Source organism: Mastigoproctus giganteus, chromosome 1, assembly GCF_048544385.1.
Source record: "Mastigoproctus giganteus isolate SK-2022 chromosome 1, ASM4854438v1, whole genome shotgun sequence".
Lineage (NCBI taxonomy): Eukaryota > Metazoa > Arthropoda > Arachnida > Uropygi > Thelyphonidae > Mastigoproctus > Mastigoproctus giganteus.
The window spans coordinates 20515167-20533442 of NC_143575.1; positions in this window are offsets into that span (position 1 = coordinate 20515167).

Genomic DNA, 18276 nt, shown 5'->3' on the forward strand with positions numbered 1-18276 from the left:
GCATACTGTCGGCTACTATCTTGCTTGTGACGGACACCGCATGTCTCTGCAAGCAGTTTACATCAAGAAAGTTCTGAAGACCACTCTGCATCACTTAAAGCGAATGGCGTAGAATACAGTGGGTTATATATAAATAACACTTAATTACTTTTATTTTACATTATTTTCGCAAGAAATTGATTTTTCTTAAAAGATTTTCTTATATATAGTCCAATTTTCTTAAAGGCGATATTTTAATATATTGTTTTTCCTTATGAATAATTCTCATTTCATAATTTGACTCGTTTGCTCTTTGGTATGGTTGTGCATATAACATTTCAAATAGATGGCGCATCCAAAACGAAGCAGCACCCAGTGATCTACTCGTAGGCCTGTGAAAACTGGTCGACAGTGCAACTGGTAGATGGAGCAGTTAATTGACACCAGTATTCTTCTCATTTCTAATCAAATTTCGAAATATTAGGAATTAAAGTTGGAGGGGGGATGATACGTCACAATTAAAGAATAATTAAAGAAAAAACAATATTACAACGCGTGATTTTTGGATCAAAATATAAGATGGAATGGAGACGACCGATCGTACCGGCCGTTTCTTCTTTTCAGATGCTAAAAACAAACCTTTTTGTTGTGTTTCAACTTACAATCGCTTAGTAGTAGAAGCCCAAACATCTCTTAAACCCCTCAGCTAGAGCAATTATTCGTTATGCGATTTACTCAGATGATTTCCCGTACAGAACAGATTCCAGGCGATAACTTCAACAGAACTTGGTAAGTGGCAGTAGCGGAATACAGTACTTTGAGAGTTCTGCCGAAGTCTCTGCCAAAAATACATAAATGAATGCAAATTACAAGCATTTGTGTACATATTTGCATTACTCTATTCCCAGCGTCATTGCCATTTTATTTATTTAAAAGCTTGCCGATTAAAAGCTGTCTGCTGATGACTAGACTCAGTGTGGTTGTGTTAACGAAGATGCCATCACCTGATTGAACAATAATCAATAGTGCAGGATACTTAAAAACCGATATATGGATAAAAGTTAGTGGTCAGGACATACCTCGGAATAGCCCTATGACTGTCCTGGAGCGAAAATTCAGTGCAGAACTTCATAGTAACTAATGAATAGTACACGTTTTTAGTAAGTAAATTTTAAGAAGTACATTATATAAAAAAATACAATGCTTACATAAATAGTTATCGAACTTGATGCCAGAGGTTGAGGCCTGCTTTATAATTTATTTTTCTGTTTTTTTTTTTTTATTTAATATTCGAAACTAAAAAAAAGAAATAAAACTAATTTATTTGCATTGCTTAGTGAACCAATTATATGGGTTCCGGTGATTCAAATTTTGCCTATTCTAGGTTTTAACATAGTTATGACAACTGAATTTTTTATGGAGTTCCTTCTGTGCTGCGGCCCGTGTGTTCGAATCCAGTGTATTTCCCCTTTAGCACGGCCCTGCTTCGCGTCACACTAAAACATTGCCTCTCAAAATTCTGACGGGTCTACGATCGAGCATGACGTTGTTAACAAAATTTTCTGCCCCTGTAAACACTACAGCTTATTTTTCTGAGTGTGTGGCAGTTGGGTGGGGGTGACTCGTCTTTCTACGCACACTTTACGCCGACAAATAATCTACCGCCTATTTTTCTGGTCAGTTGGTTAGCCGCGTGTCTTCAAACTCGCTAACATGACTCACGATTCCTCAAAGTTCAGCCACTCCAATCACTAACACTCGGGCACAGCAATCTAGGTGAACGAACTGCCAAGCCAGAATTTTCAGAAACGTGTATGAGCGCACAGGGTATAACAAACTCGCACATAGTTTGACACGCGCGTGCACACACACACAGAAAATAATTCTTAAAACGTATCAAGATTTTGGTCATCGCCGGAGAAGATTTTGAACTCGTCAGAAAGCCCCAAGCAACGCGCAGCGATTTGTATGCAAGTTTTGAAGCTTGTGTGACAGCAAACATAAACGTATATTTACGAAAGTATTCTGTCTATCTAAGGTATTATCTTAGAGTGCGCGAACATTCTTTCCTTTCGAGGGTTGTGTCAAACATGTTCCATCTTAATTTACAAGCTAAATGCCTTCGGCACATTTAAGAACAGGATGTGTTACTAATAGGGTAGAATAGGTTTCATTTTAACACGGAAAGACTCCTACAGAATAGAAATATTTTATTCCAACCCATAGAAACAGTACTCGAGGATAATTCTGCATTTATATTTTCTTTTACTCCTGAAAGTATTGACGAAATTAATGTCAAATACAGAGTGATTGACATTAATTTCAAAATATCATATAAATTAATAAAGACTGCACATACCTTCTTTAAACAGTTAACTTTTTTTTAATCCTCCAATACGAAGGCGTTTTTTTCTGAAGCATATTCAGTGAGATTCTCTCTGATGCCTTTAAAATTGACATTACAGTACATGACATTTGCTGTGACTGTTTATTATCTTTTGTTTATAGTTAACAAATCGAACTGTTATTTACGTTTCTAATCACTTGCACTACGTTTGTAACTGTAAATGTGTACTAATGTACATAGTCGGTAATTAATGTTCATTTAAATGTACTCCAAAACTGCTCAACCGCTAGAAATACTTTTATAAAATTCGACACACCTGTGTGTGTTTGTTAAGCGCCAAAGCAAATAAAGCATCAGTATATTGTGTCTGTAAAAATGGTATTTATTCTGTGGTCCACTTGCTGTTTGCTGAACGAAGAACCGGAGCTTCCGGAGGATAAAACCATGCAATCCTCGCCTGAAGCGGCTAACTCAGCCACGGTGTGAAGAAATCTAATAAAAATTTCTGGTGTCATTGGCGGGATTCGAACTCTATTTTATTTTATTTTTTTCACCCGGTGAAAAAAATTATTATTACCACTGTGCTACCATGGAAGGATACATTTGGTGAAGATTTAGCATTTAAAACACCTTTTGCATTATGGATTTTGATTACGTAATAACTGAACAATAAAATGAACTAAAACAAAATAATGTACAACAATCCGATTAGATTAGCGCAGCGGTTCTCAAACTGTGCGTCGCAATGCCATGGGGAGGCGCCATGATTTACCAAGGGCGTCGTGGACGATGTAAGATTTCCATGGCAAATATTAAAAATGTATTAAGAATGATTTTTTTTACTATTAGATATCTACTACTATTTGATCTGTATTATTAATGTAAATAATTATAGAAAATATTTGGGGTATTTTTGACGAAGAGAACGCATCAACACGTATTAATAATTATTGTATTAACATATTAAAAATAAGAAATTGCACAATTATTGTTTTACTTCAAGGGAGGTGTGGGCTCAGAAGGTTTGAGAATCGTTGGATTAGGGCATGGGGGAAATAAGACAGTGAACCGTCAGTATATTGTGCCTGTTCTATGGGTGAGTTTGCTCGTTTTATGGAATTAAAAACTCTAGTTCGGAGATGAAAAAAAATAATAATAATAACAAAAAAAAAAAAAAAAAAAACATTCCAGTCTCTAAGATCGACTAACTCAAACACAGCGTGAAAAAACTCCATAAAGGTACCTCACGTCATGGCGGATTCGAATCCGGGTTGAAGAAGGATGATTCATTTTCTCAGTAGTTCATTGCCTGCACCTCAGCATATAGGTCCTTGCCTTATATGCTGAGGTGCAGGCAATCCAAACTTTTAGCATAACAACCGTGTTAATCTTGGAATGTGCTTCTTTGAAATATAATGCCAAAAGACCACGATGGTCGAATAAAACAGTTACTATAACTTTTCCTGCAAAAATCTGGCATCGACATTTTTTTCGCTCTTGGAAACTGGAAATTTATGACAGCGGATTTTGAGTAATAATCTTCATCATACACTTTCAACATTCTGTTATGAATTCTTCGTGGTTCTCGGCCATCAGCAGTTACAAATTGAATCAATGCTCTCTTATCCATTTTGGACCTACCATTTATATGAGATGATATGCAAAAAAAAAAAAAAGCAATAATCCTAACATAAAGCAAACGAAACGAAGCAGGTTTCATCAGTATATAAGACGCAACAGTCAAAGCAGATGACTGTAATGGTGAATGTGTGTGGGACGGTGTATAAAGTCAAAAACAATTGCCCTGAAACCGAACATTACCTTATTAGGCTAGTTCACAAACATATAAAGTGGCTATTGTCTTCACCACGTCAGTCGGTTCGTCCGTTCGCATGTAATAACTGGACTCCCAGTAGAGAGATTTTCAATAAATTTGAAATTTATTTAGATCTTTTAGAAAATTTGTCGAACCATCTAATTTCATTAAAGTCAAGTTAATAGAAAGTCGACGATTTTTTTTTTTTTTTTTTTATCTCCAGTTAAAATAAATATTAGTATGTTGGATGCTAGGGTGTTGCTGGAGAAGGAACAGTAAGATCAACACTAAATTTTCAGCGTAGGTTGAGAAGATTCTCTGGAAAGTTTTAGGCCCAAATTCCGATTCCACAGCCCCTTCAGTCTCATAGAAACATCATTATAAATTTGCAAATCCGATCATTTTCAATATTTTCCGAACTTATTTAGAATATTCTTAGTTAGCATGAAATCTGTATCAAATTTCATGCAAATGGTTACTTCGTTTCCTCCTGTATGCCAGCTCCTCTTCTTAAAAAGAACGGCTGCATAAATCCGACCCATCATAGAACTTTGATAAACACTTCTCAAGTACAGTATAGAAGTTTTTAATCCCTAAGGTACGTTATTTGACAATCAAACACACATGAAATAATATGAAACGTGTACATTTTCTGATTTATTTTACAAATTCTTTCTTTATTTTATAACTGACAGCTCAATCATTATTATCATTGTAAAAACAAAAAGATGGGAAAATAATCAGGTTTACTACATGCTTCATATGCAAGTTAAATCAAGCCATCACCCCCATACAATTCTCTCTTTTTAATCCCCCAATTCCCACAAAAAAATAAATATCTCTTTTTTGTGTTCTAGTCATCTTCCTTTATCTTTCGCGATGGAAATAAAAGACTTTTTTGAACTATCTATTAAGCTAGACAGGATAATAAATACTTCAAAGCAAACACTGAAATTATGAAGTATCTTTCAGGATGTCTGGTGGGAGGGGTTGCTCATGTGCCAGTCATCAATCGACCTCGACAGCTCCACGGCACGGTTTGGGATGAGGACGTATTGTGATCCGAGAGTTTAATTACAAAGCTCCTTTGATCTGCAGATCCATTTGTACTCGAAGGTTAACAGTGCCAAACCGGGGGAGGGTTCATAAACCACGTTGTCTCCAAATGGGCCCGAAAGGTAAATCTCCGAACGAATCCTGTCGGACAACTTTTAGCAAACAACACAAGGAAGCATGCTACGCTCGAGGCCAGAAAGCAATGGCTCGCAGGGGTGAATGAAACCTAAAAAAACCACTGTGCGTCGGCGCGCATGGCAGCTTATAGCGAAATAAAAAAAACAAACACCTTCTTCAAAAGGCACTGACGGACATTGGCCCAGTTTCCGTAGAGCATGTGCTCACGTCGGCGAGCGCGTGAACTCGACAGCATTTTCGTGAAGTAAGCGGAACTGTAGGATGTCATAGACCTTTTCGTTTCGTCCACACAGATGAGGGGGAAAGGGAGCAGCTTTCGCTGATAAATCTATATTTAGTCGCATTGAGAAGACGGAGAAAGGACTGACCCACTTACGGCAGTCATTACATTAGAAACACGGCCATTCAACTCTGTGCCAGTAGATGAAACTGAGAGCGAGTTCTTTAAACTTATTGATGACGAATCAGGAAGCAAACTTTCTCGGGGTTCACTTTAGGCTTTGCTACCTGTCATGAGTTCGTCAAAGGCAGGCGAGATGAGAGCGGAATGATAATAAAGGAAAACCAATTAGAGTCAAAACTGACGACCGAAGTGCTATTTAGGACCTTCCCAACTTCCGGATAATCACCAGTAAAACGGACACCTAGAGAAACAAGTGAATACCAGCAAGACAGCAAAGTCAACACGACAAGAAAATTTTTAAAAAGATTCGTTTTTTCCTATTCGAGACTAAAGTTAACAGTACAATGTACGTGACAATCAGGAGACTACGACAGTAAGACGTTCACGAAACAGTACATAATATATTACATCACGCTTTCTTTAATGTAATCTCTGTTAAGTTTATGTAATCTCTGACAACGCTGGCTATGGACTGTTGCCTGCAACAGGCATGCGCAAACTTTTCGCGCTCTCCTTCATTCAGACAATTCTTACTTCCTTCGGTTCAAAAACTACTTTTGTGCATATCTGTAACAAATGAATTGTTAAACATGACGCGAGTTGCCCTAACTAAAAGTTTGGAAATTTTGCCAAAATATAAAAATTTATGGGCAATTTTACTGTGCTTCACAAAGAAAAAAAAAGAAGTTAACATAAACATCACTACTCACCCACAGTACAGTACTACCATCTCACATGCTTAGCTTTTATATAAATAATAAATTTTCTGTTTATACTCCGGGACGACCAAACAGTCAGGAGTTAACAAGATAGACAGAAAACAGCACCGTATTCAGCAGTCACGGACTTGAACCCCGGTCACTCAGGGACCATGTACTTATACACCCGCGCGCCTGACCACTAGGCTACGGACTGATCTTTAGTTTGAAACATTCAATTAATCAAATTATGCAATTAAAACTTTCATACTTCTTTGTCATAAGTTTAAACAAACTTTGAGAATTTATTTAGGGTTGAGTTTGTTGGTGGGGGAGGCGGTTAATGCAAAGGCAACTGAAGTCATCGGACGTCATTCATGTAAACAAATCGCAAGTGTTCTAAGGTAAGTTTGCTCGCTAGCAGTTGACAGAATTCGAGCCCTAACTTTTCCAAACAGGTAGCGAGGGTGCAGTCAAAGAAGTTGGATCTTATTATTCGGAGAGTTGACCCTGAGACATGTTGGATCAGATAATGACAATTCATTTTTCCCAGTCACTATTTAGCGAATGATGTTGTATAGCGGCTTTAAAGTGCGTTATGGGTATAGAAGGGGAGACAGATGATTGGAGGATCAAAATCAAAATACCATGTACCCTCAATCAGTCTACTGCTTCATAGACTGATCGGCAGTGAAAGATACCTAGTTTTTTTCTAACCTGTTCCTGTCATAATGACTTTAGTAATCACGGCATTGCAAGGTCCAGCAACTACGATTATCACCCCTTTTCTGTTAAAGGCTACAAAACTGATATTCAGGAAACCAGTCGGGTGGATTACCACGAACAGGTTTTTTTTTTTTTTTTTTTAGCATTTTTTCTCCCCGGATCGGCACGCACCATCTTTTAGCGCATCTCCGTCCCAATATGCTGCCAGTAAACAGCGCTTAACAATGACCTCACGAGCGTGACATACAAAGATCTGGAGGGGCAATGAACCACTGACTTACACAGCCAATTGTAGGTCGATATCACATCGGAGACACGAAAAGCGAAACTTCGATTGGCACGTCTGAGTTGAATGTACAGATATTTCCCAATCTGGTTTTTTGTTCATGTCACGTGTAGGGGAGATACCTCTCGGCGTTTATTTAGATACGGGGGGGGGGGAGGAGAAAAGAAGAGGAAGGTTTTTCACTTTAATGGAATGAAAAAGGGTGTCCGAACTACCACAAATAAACATACAATTTCAGCTTCCTGAAAAACACATTTATACTCGCATACAACGTACACTGACATGGCATCAAAATAAAAATGTATTTGATACCGCCCCATATACTGTCCCTATTTTCTCCTTAGTATGCGCAGCTAAGATAAGTTACCGCTTTTGCATACTTATATGCTCTGTTCGATGTTTGCCATGATGTCACTATCATGTGACATCATGGCAAACGTGAGGATTATTTTAGAAATCAAGTCCATAATGTGAACGTCCTGTCCACCCAGTTTTACACTTTGAAAATAAGGTTTCTGAATAAATGTTCGTTAATAATTTATTAAAATTAGGAAACTGGCTTTCAAATTATACATATAGCAGTATATAGTCTAAAAATTATGAAAATAACACACAAAACTCGCGTAAATTTTATGCTTAATCTTTAGTCTAATGAAACTGAATAGAATCACGTAAGCAAATTCTTCAAACTAAAACAACACACACTTATTTGTTAACATTTCGGAGCTTCTCTTCAAGGCCGAAAGATGCTGTTACTGCTTACTTTTTTTTTTTTTTTTTAAACAAAGCGACAGTAGCATTTTTCATTCTTGAAAAGGAAGATTAAACATAACGTTTCACAATTTTAGATAGGATTGCTCGCACTTGTATTTATCCATATAAAAAACAGGTCATTAATGTTTTGGCGATGGCATTTGTAAAAGTAGCGCAATACCAAAGTAACTCGTGGTAGAGTGAGATGCATTCCAGCCGACAGGGCTAGCCGGGTGGGTAAAAGTGCTTGCCTGGCAACCCAAAGGTCGCGCGTTCGAATCCCGCCTCGGGTTTGGATCAGAGTAGAAAATACAAAAACTGTGGGAGGTGCATTATGGCCGATGCGCCAACCACTAACAAAAAAAAGATGCATTCTAATGCAAGCATTCAGACTATTGCATTTACAAGGCAATCATTTTAAATCCTGCTGGCCACAGAAATTCAAAAGCACATAAGAAGCTCCTACTGCTTTTCGTAATCTTGGAGAGGCCAAAATAGCATTAGCTAGTTTTATAATTTCGAAGTTTTAAAATCCTTTCATTTTTGCTCGTTATTTTTATGCAGCTTGAATTGCCAAACTTGTTATATACGTGAAATGCGAAATTAAAATACGTATATTGTTTCTGAAATTCCTACTTGCTCACTATAGCTGCGATCATGAATATATCTATGCTCACTATAATCGATTTCCACTGTATAAATGAAATAAGAAATAATGTATAATTGACACGAATCTGTCTTTTAGGCCCGAAGAAGGCAAAGACCTGAGGGACAATGAACCAATACAGCTTTCGGTATTAATCTCCGGTATTAGTCTTTCGGTATTAATCTCCAGGCCACTGCATACTGACCATGTCATGATTTTGTTAGGGGCTTGCTGCAGTTGATAAATATCGGAGGAGATTTTAATTTTTCAGCATTTTATTCGTATCTGATTTATTTATTTATTTATATACACGTTTCTCGCACACAGGGCACACAGACCCTAAATAAAGGTGAGAACGCTAGGAATTACATAAAATACAAAACAGTAGTAATCAATATAGAACTAGATAGATGGATTAACAGTAAAATCAATATTGTAATAATTTATTACCTGAAGGAAACGAAACAGTGGACTACCAAGTAACTGTTGAGTACGAGGAACAGGCAGTGAGACATTAATTTTATAACGAGAATTTAAACCGGGTATAGCGAAAGGTATTTGTGCAAGAAGAGATGGAGAATCGATAACAGAGTTTATGATATTGTAAACAAAAAGAGACCCATAGAGTTGTCGTCTAGAGTGAAGAGGAATGATTCTGAAGCGACCACAAAGAGCACAATTTCGACGGTGAAAGGCAATGTGATTTCGATAGCATAAGGATTTAATGAATTTAATTTGAATTTTCTCAAGTCTGTGAGAAAGATATTCCTGTTGTGGGGACCAGATAATATCACAATAATCAAAAATGGGAAGTATAAGCTGCTTGTAGAGAAGAATTATAACTTTGTCACTCTTGAAAACAGAGGAAGAACGCTTGATTAATCCATGAAGTTTAGAAGTGTGAGATATTACATGATCAACGTGGGAAGAGGGATGAAGGTCAAATCGAAATAGGACACCTAAATCCTTGAATGAATCAGTACTTGCAATTAAAGAGTTTCCAATATAATAATCAGTAAGGATGGAGGGTCTAACTACACGATTCGAGCGAAAGCGACATAATTTACATTTTAAAGGGTTTAGAAACAAGTTATTTTTATTGAGCCAGAGTGAGAGGGAATCAAGACAGGACTGGAGTTCATCTCTGTCAATTGAAGAACGAATAAATTTGTAAAGTTTAATATCATCTGCATAGAGTTGCCACTCAACATTAACAGGCTGAAATAAGGTTGATAAATCATTAGTATAAACAATAAAGAAGAGCGGACCCAATGGTGAGCTTTGAGGAACACCTTGCGAAACAGTAAACTGAGTCGATGAAGTACCATCAATTATTACGGATAGTTTACGATTTCTAAGCAGTGAATATACATTCCTTTTAGGCATTAATGAGGAAAATGGATAGTTTTACGCACATACGTAAAGTGTATGTAAAGAGTAACAACACACCATATGCTGAAAAGGTAGAAATATTTTCTGAATGAAAACAATCTTAAAAAAAGACCTTGAATAAGAGTTGAAATATATTAATACAATTCTTTAATACCAAATACGAATAAATAAATTTTTTAAAGAAATTCAATTACTGAATAATTCTAGGGTAAATCTTAAAATCTTTTGCAAACATGGACATTTGGACAGAAAGACCTTCAAAAATGTTCACATGGTCAATGAAAGAGGTCACATGGCATGATGTTCACAAGAATGTGCTATAAAACCGTGTGGCCCGAATCAGTTCATCAACAATGGAGAAACGGTCTGTATTTCACGGACTTTCAAAGAGGTATGACTGTTAATGCACCGTGGTCATGCGAGTGATCAAGCGAGAGGGTGCATAGGTACATGTGCCTTGAGTGACCAGGTTCAAGCCCGACTGCTAAATACGGTGTTGTTTTCCGTATTCTCTCTATCGTGTAAATTCCTCTGACCGTGTGGTCATCCCGGAGTATAAACAGAAAGTTTGTTATTTATTTAGCAGACCCTACAGCAGAGCAGACGGCTGTAACTGTCGAGTGATCAAAGAATGGCGTCATTCGAGTATTTTAACGAGTGGCAAAACGCTTAGTAAACATCCGTGGACTGATGCAACTGCAGCCGAAAATGTAAGGTAATAGGGCAAGATGATTGACATCTGGAGGAGATGAGATTATCAAGTGTAATGGATGACAAATGACGGAAGAATTAATTTCTCCATTTAATGTGGGAACATCACAGGACGTCAATACGCACATCAAGTACGAGTGACCTTGAGTTTTGAGTAACCGTATTTCAAGACCGCGTTACTACTAAATATGACATAACGTACTTGTAATCTCGCTTCCTTGTGAACTCCTCTTACCTCATGTCGCATTCCCGGAGAATAAACAGAAAATTTATATATCATGCGAAGAACACTAAAATTTACTGTACTACAGCAGCCACTAGATGCCTCTGCTCGATTCAGTTCAGCAAGTCGCGGGGAGGTTTCACTGGATGTTACTTTATTTAAAATCGAAAAATACGATACCAATCGAAAAATACGATTGTGCTACTGCCAGGAACACAATGGATGGAAGCAAGATTGGAGGCAAGTCACATGGTCCGATGAATCCACATGACTTTCCAATTTACGCTTTTTAAGCACCGATGGAAGAGTGCACGTCCCATTGGTAACACGTTCCGTCGGTACAAGCTACTGAAGGATGCGTAATGGTGTGAGGCACATTTTCGTGGCATACCTTTAGTCCCCTGATTCCCTTGGACAGGGGTACTTTCAAGATGACAATGAAACCATCCAAATGTGTGAGTGGTTTGAGGAATATGAGGAAGGCTTCAAGCATCTGAGCTGGTGAGTCAAATCCCCAGTATGCAACCCTTTGAGCATCTGTGGGATGATTCATCATCACAATACTCTGCCCACGATCGACCCCCAGGAATAGAAGACAGTTTCGTTACGTGAATGGTCAAACATTCCTTAAGTCACTTTCAACATCTTGATGATATCATACCACGCCGTTTCCAAGCAGTGATTCCGGCCACCATGCTATTAGCGCATGATAATAATAAGTGGATAAGCAGTATATTTTAAGCTCACATCTGTTATTCAAACTTATTGGAAATAAACTAGTTCAGATAAGTAATTCGTTCGTTTAATAGGTTTGTTCGTATATAAAGCAGGAGCCAATTTTAAAACTGACTCCTCAGTGATATCATGTTTCTCACTGATGGATAGTTCTGGGTATTTATGTTTAGCAGATATTTTTGTAACACACTAGATGCCTCTGCTCGATTCAGTTCAGCAAGTCGCGGGGAGGTTTCACTGGATGTTACTTTACTTAAAATGAATTTTCTGAAAGTCTGTAAAAAATAAATTAACGACAATATAAAAATAGCTATTCCTGTCCACGATACTAAATACATTATTGTAAGCGAAAATTCCCAGGAGAGTCAAATTTTAATGCGAGTTTCATGCAGACAATTCTGGCCATCAACAAACACTCCTCTATTATTTACTGTGAAGTATTAAAAAAATAATTCTATAGGAATGCAGAGGCTTTTTAATGCAGTAGTTGAAATAAAGTCAAAATTCGTACGCATTAAATGCATTCTACTTTGATCGCAGAGAAACTTTCTACTCTCAGTGAAGACTGGGACTAAGCACTACCGGCGCTGAGGCTGAAGTCGAACACAGTTAATGTACACAGATTTTGACTTTATTTCAAAAACATTTGGGATTTGCCACCTGATATTTAACGAAACAAAGTTAAATTGATATTTGCTTTATTGTTAATACAAGCAGTAATGTAAATTAAACTGACATATGCACAGTGGATGTGGGTAGGACTATCTGCGCATGCTCTGAAGAAGGAAATAGTTTGTTGGATCGGTAATATCTTCCAAACAACATTTAATTATGCCGAAAATACTGTATAGTAATGAAAGATGTGTTTAATTTCTGGGTTTTTGTTTACGATTTATACAGGATCGAACCCTGACTGATCGTCTGCGAAGCTTGTTATACCCCAGTTCTGCTTCATTTCCATTATAGGGTCTGTCATTTTCCTACTTTTTTAGCAGTATGTATTTGGGGATGAATTTGAAGAAAATACAATTTTCAGTGGAAAAATCATCCCGTCACAAGGACAGCTAGTGAAACCAGTTCACGAAATCTATAGACCAAGCACTACTGTCTTTCAGGATCAGCGCCTTTATTCACTGAAACGATGGACAGTTTGGTAAGGAACATGAAGATTTGCCCAAGTTCGAATTTATTTAACAATTTACTAGCTCCGTTACTTATCCAAGAGTTTTTTCTCTACTGCACCACTAGCTACCATCTAGCATCTTACCCTAATGGATAGAATTTGACTTCGAAAGCAAACAAAAAAAAATAATGAAAAAAATAAATAAATAAATAAAACCACCAGTTCTTCATGCTCAGAACACAATGCTTGTGTGTCGGTACTTCTGTTATCTATAAAATAAAATAAAACTGACTCGATTGCGGAGATTCTAAGACACCTGTGCAGTCTGTCAGATGCTATTCTCAATCTCTTTACTATTATCCGCTTTTTTTTTTTTTTTTTGCTGCTGCGGTTCAAGTTAAACAGGTTTCGACTCCCAGTGCTTTCCATCCTACATTAGCAAAGATCCCTTGAGTTACGTTGGGCAAGGTGTCTGCATCAGACCTGAAGTCTTCGTCACAAACGAACGCGCTTACAGTTCACTGACTTGGGTCATTGACCCCAAAGAAGCGAAACTTTATTTTCTTTTCCACGAGCAGAAAACTGCCTCCACTGCATATTACGATTGCCCTGTTCGCTCCTCGGCAAGCAAACAGTGTCCTAGAAATTCATACTTCACTTTCATCTCTTGCTATAGTAAATTCCTCTTAACAGGTACACACACACGTAGTGAGACGCCATGTTAGGCTTAGTTAGGTTATTAACCTGCAACGATAAAAAGGTGGCTGACCGTAGAAAGGTTTGCTGTACGGAGGAGACAATAGCACAGGGAACCTGAATCGGTGGTTAGTGATGGAATGTGAAGCGGGCAGAGTTAGTTCCCCCGAGAATTTAGTACGAAGCATTAAATTGCATTTAAAATCGATAAGCCATTGCTGATAATTTTGACAGAATTTGAAGTCTATCGTAAAGGTGGGTGAACTTATGCACTCACTGACTCAAACTACAAACCAAACTGTGCAATTATCATATCAGCTACAACGCTGTATTAGCGCAGAATATCCGGTGAAAAATCATATGACCAAATAGTTAAATTAATTTCTTATATTAGTGTCATGAGTGTTATTATGGGAAAATCCAGACTCATAATAAAAGTAAGGTATATCCGTATTTAACACAGCGTCTAAGCGACAGGTCCCACAATCTTTTTCAAGCGCATTTACAAAATACGGATGTGACTGGAAATTGCTAATACAATTTTTATAATTTTTTTATTCCTGTTCTGAACATTAAATTCCCTAAAAATTTTTCTAGTGGGGAAGAGGGCATGAACATTATGAAAGTTAATGACTATCCGTCACAGTCTAATAAAAGGTATAAAGTAATGTAAAAAGTAGTCCGAAATCCGGGGTAAAATTCCAGCGCCCATGCACCTGCACATACTTTGCAGACGGCGTTATTACAGATATCCTCCTACTGAAATCGATAGTCAGTATGGACAGTTGGAAACTGTGGAAACAGATAATTTTGCATTGCTGGTTAGAGAAGGTAATTTTATAAGATAGACATGATATATCTGTATCTTAAAGAATCATAAAAGATGAGAAAAGTAGACCTGAACTCTCTATTGAACAGAGATATATATATATTTTTTTAATTTGCTTAAAGGTAACTAAGACCGTTAAGGAAATGTGTCTATTCAGTGAATTTTCCGATCGATTCTCATATTTAGAAGGATAAAACAAGTTTTCGGGAGGGAAAAAAAATACGACCCTAGCATTACAAAAAATTGGTGAATCCAAACTTTTTTCTAGGGGGAGAGATACAACAATGCTTATATACGAGTATGTGACTGAAAACATTAATTATAGTAACTGAAATGCACTGGGCTCAAAAACTGAAAATTAAGCTTGAACTTTTGAAAATATAACGAATTTTTAACCAGATTTAATATAATATTCACGAATAGTTACGACACAACTTAATATCATAAAACACACAGTACAGGATGTAAACAAACCTCCATTACAAAACTAAAATGTTATTGTGTGAATTGGGTTCATGATAGAAACTAATTGCAGGTGATAGAGGATATCATCAAGTTTTAATCAGCGGTGTTTGATGTGGGCATTTTTAGTTATTCTGTAGATATATCACCTATCATCCAATTCCTCCCACACATTCGGCACAACATATTCCTGTCAAAGCGACCGTTTAAGAATTTTCCAGCTATTCATATGATCGCATACGCTGACGATCTTACAATATTAATCCAGGGTAATTCTAGGAAAAGCCTTGAAGAATCAGCAAATGCTGTGCTGTTAGAACTCTCCAACTGCTCTTCAACACATAAATTGCAGGTTTCTATCGCAAAAACGTCTCAGATGTTGCTTAAGGGAAAGCTTGACCATGGAAGACCTCCAGTTATTAAATATAGGGAACAATCCATTAAGTACTTATCGAAGAACAAATACCTAGGCATTTATATTGATGATGCTCTCAGTTTCCTACCACATGTTCAGTATGTGAAAGAAAAGGCTAAATTGTTCCTGAGCCGAATTAAACAGATAACAAGACAAGACTGGGGTCTTAGAGGTCAAACCTTACGACTTCACTATAATTGTGTGTTTTTGTCGATAATTTCTTATGGAGCTGGTGCATGGGGCTTTAGAGCTAATAAAGTTGCTGTAGTAAAGCAACTGTTACAAGCACAGAGGGCTGCCCTCCTGACCATGTCAAGAGTTTGTCGAACTACCTCCACCATGGCTCTTCAGGTTTTGCTTGGGAAACTACCTGTCCATTTTGAAGTTCAGTACCGCTACCTTAAGTATCACCTTTTGAAGAAAATACCATTGACCTATGATAACATCCAATTAGATCTAAGTGCTCCCATTAAGACGGAGAAGACAAGATTAAGGCAAATTTTTATTGCAAAATGGCAGCAAGAGTGGTCTTCATCTGATATTGGTGCAGTCACAAGGGACTTTCTGCCTGTAGCAAGTGAGATTAAAAAGGAGGAGTTAAAGTGGTTTTCGCCGAACTTATATGGTATGTTTATATTAACTGGCCACGGAAGTATAAATACTAAACTTCACAAACTGGGACTTTCACCAACAACATCTTGTTTGTGTGGCCAGGAAGAAACTGTTAACCATATTCTTCATCAATGTCATTATTATAACGATCTTCGACGTGACCTACTTAGTGTAGTTCCTAACTTGGACTCCAGCAACAATAAAATTCTGGTTGAGTTTCAGACAGCTTTTTAATGCTATGAATGTGTTTGCTTCTCGTGCATTTAAAAGAACCGAAATTAGGTCCTAGTTTTACTGTTCCTGCGATTTCTTGGATCCTTTATTGGATTAGGAAAGAAATATCTCTAATTTTTGATTGGATTCTATATTTGCAACTGATTAGTATCATTAAGTGCTACACTATACTTTCCTGGATTTTATAATAGACTTGATGTGAAACTGTTTTCTGCAGAATAGGTATTTACTCTATAAGGAATTTTGCTCTACTCATCGAGATACTATTTGGCCTTTAGCGTTTCATAGTTTTCGGAATTAATATTTCTTTGTGAGTGAATACCACACACAAATTGTATTTAGGCAAGAACTTTTTAAACATAATTTTGAGCCCTGCCTAATGTGATCTCATCTAAAATTTGGACATGTATATTACTTTTGCGTTAACCCTGAAACATTTTATTTATTGGGCCAGGTTATGGCATTACATTGGACGAATCTGTACATAGTGTATATTCTGCTGTGTTCCTGAAGAAGAGGATATTGTACATATTGCACACAGTGTCTTTCTGTGGAGCTTTTCAGAATTCGTGGAATTTGCTTTCACTGTTTTTTTTTTTTTTTTTTTTTTGTTGTTAGAAGATCAATCATTTCTTCAACAACTGAAGACGTTCTGCTTACAAGGGGTTAGGCAAACTGTAAATTAAGATGTTTTGCTGATCCTAGTTCCTAGGATGGGATTTTCCATGAGATAGGTCTCCATGGTTAGAGAAGTTAGTCCACTTCTCCACTTCTTCCTACTTTATTCTTGCTTAACTTCTTCTCACTTACTATTGGAGAGTCCCTCTGTTGATTCTCCTCTATTCTATCCATTTACCTCCCCAGATCCCAAACTTCTCCCTCTGTATTCCTCTTTTTCCACTTCACTCTCTTTTTCGGGCACTCTCAGGCGTTTTCTCCTGGGCTTGCCCAGCAGGAGATAATTGATCCTGGCCGCCTCCACGTGGCGGGGATGGGGGGGGGTGAGATGTAGTGACCAGGTGTTACTGCTTCTTATCTGCTAAGAGCCAGGCACCGGCCGATAACATAACAACAGAACACATCATAACACTTACACGTCCAACACACTACATACAATTGGCCGGTTTTGGCATAAGCTTCAACACAAGAAGTACAATAGCGGCTTATGGGGGAAACCCTGGGATCCGCCACAACAACACATGAATATCCCTGAATATCCCCCCCCCCCTGTCAAAGCGACCGATTGCTTTACAAATAAGTTAAATTCCATAATGGTTCCTGGAATAAAAATGACACACATACACGCGGTCGTTCATGAACTTCCAGAGATAAAACTAAAGGAGTCAGATTAGAGGATCGTGCGACAACAAAAGCCCAAAATCTAACCATCTCCACTGAGCCCTTGGAGACTTTTGTTCGACCACAACTTAGATCGCGATGATTGCACAAACAGCTATGAATTTTCTGTACAATTGCAAAATTGTAGGTCTACTTGGCGGCTTCTTTTTTAAGCCGTGTTCGAAATTTAGACATAATAGCGGTGGCAGACTACAGCTCATTGAACCAAAGTAGACTCTCTCGCAGAGTTGGTAAATTCCGCCATGATTACAGTTTTGAGATTATGCTGCCATTGCTACTGAAGCGCTCACAATTTTCCAGTTAGTGAATAAAAACTAGAAGATATTTTCTATAAACTTTTCAAAAAAGTCATTTCAGGTTTTCATCATATACCCTATTCACATAACGTTTTAGTTTTGTAAAAGAAGTTTGCAGACACCCTGTTCCAGTTTAATCAGGCTCAAGGGGGAACGATCACCCCCCTGCACGGAAGCCACTAAAAGTCCTTTCCCTCTAGATGGGACTCAAAAAATTATTTTTTTTTTATTTTTTTTTTTATTAATTATTATTATTTAGTTATTTATTTTATTTTTTTATTTTTTTGTTTTTATCATTGTTTTGTTCGGATTTTTTTTTTTTTTTTTTTTTGGCTGGTGCA